The sequence below is a fragment of the Vombatus ursinus genome, unplaced genomic scaffold (genome assembly GCF_900497805.2).
Source record: "Vombatus ursinus unplaced genomic scaffold, bare-nosed wombat genome assembly UNPS02014838.1, whole genome shotgun sequence".
NCBI classification, from domain to species: domain Eukaryota; kingdom Metazoa; phylum Chordata; class Mammalia; order Diprotodontia; family Vombatidae; genus Vombatus; species Vombatus ursinus.
The window spans coordinates 2,563,172-2,564,831 of record NW_020954616.1 but is presented as its reverse complement, the minus strand read 5'-3'; the positions used below and the strand labels follow the sequence as shown (position 1 = coordinate 2,564,831).

General features: G+C 38.7%; 1 pseudogene; it reads right to left on the bottom strand.

Annotated features, from left to right (window-relative positions):
• Positions 1-325: 325 nt before the first annotated feature.
• On the bottom strand, positions 326-1,377 carry LOC114026404 (annotated as a pseudogene).
• Positions 1,378-1,660: the final 283 nt, after the last annotated feature.

Here is a 1,660-nt window from a genome sequence, read left to right as displayed (position 1 = left end):
CTTTTGCCAACTTGGTACAAAACTTAACTATTTTTATGGTGCTCAAGCAATGAAGGTACAGTCAGAATTTAAAAATGTAACAAAATATTTAATAATTAAAAATTTTATGCCTTCTAAATTTCAGTCTCTAGGAAAAACGTGTGATTAATCCTAACTTAGTTATGGCGATGAAGAAGGGTAGATTAAATATTATGACAGGATTCCTTAATATGACCTACCTCATGGGACCATGGTGAAGATCAACAGAGCAAACATACATAAGGTTAAACTCTCTGTAAATCATAAAATACAATAGATATTTCAGGTTCTAAAATTTCTATTGTTCTCACTTTGAAGAAAAGAGTTTCTTAATGGCCTCCTTCATGTTTGTGTTCCTCAAATTATAGATGATAGTGTTGAAAACAAGATCAAGGAAGGTGAATATCACTGCAATGGTCGTGTCCCAGAATGGAGGGTAAGTAGCTGAAAAACACAGATACATGAGTTGTTGTTGTTTCTCCTTTGTTCTAAAAGAGGACCAATGACATCAGGAGGGCGATGCCTTGACTTGCAAGTGAATTAGATTGAAATGAGGCATTGCTATGAAAAGTCATCAGCCTCGTTCTTTCCTCCAGAATCATTGGAATCCAGTGGGAAGACAGGTCAGGATGACTAGTGATGGCCTGGTAGATTCAAGAGTGCTCCATTGCCAAAGAACAACAGAAAGAGAGAAAGGTGGCTGGCACAGGTGGAGAAAGCCTTTTGGCGACCCTCTGTTGAGAGTATCCTTGGGATCACAGTGATGACTCGAATGTAGGAGAAGGCAATGATTAGGCCAGTAGAGAGGATGGCATTAACATGGATTATATCTTGCACCAAGACCATAGTGGTATCTTTGCAAGCCAAGTTCAATACAGGAGCAAAGTCACAGAAGATCTGATGGATCTAATTGGAGACACAAAAGGATAGAGTGGAGATCCATGCAATCTCAGGAAGTGAGAAAAGGAAGCCAAAGACAGAGACATCAATATTCAACTGGGCATAGAGCCAGAGGGTCATTATGGTTGGGTATCTAAGGAGATTACAGATAGCAATGTACCTGTCGATGACCATAGTCATAAGCAAGATGCCCTCAGTGTTTCCAAGTGAATGGAAGAAATACATCTGTAAGAGGCAACCAGTGAAGGAGATGGTCTTCTAGTCACTGACCAAGTTTGAGAGCATCTTGGGGATGGTGGCTGTGGTATACCAAATCTCCAGGAAGGAGAAGATGCTGATAAAATTGTACATGGGGATATGGAGCCAGGCATCAAGCCTTATAGCAATGAAAAGGAAGCAGTGTGATATAGTAGGAAGAGCATAGGACTTAGATTTAGGAAGACCTACAGTCAAATCCATGCTCTACTACATGCTCTACTACTTACTACCTGTGTGACTTTTGGCCAGTCATTTAATCTCTTTAAACTTCCATTTTCTCATAAGTAATATTGAGACAATAATATTTGCTCTACCTATTGAAAATAATAATACTTCTGAACAGGGATCTTTTACTTGGTTTCAGGGGGTTCATGAAATTGAATAGAGAATAAAAGTAATCTTTATTTCAATATAATTGGTTTCCTTTGTAATCTTATGCCTTTTAGGAGAGCCAAGATGGCAAACAAGAATTCAGCTGAACTCT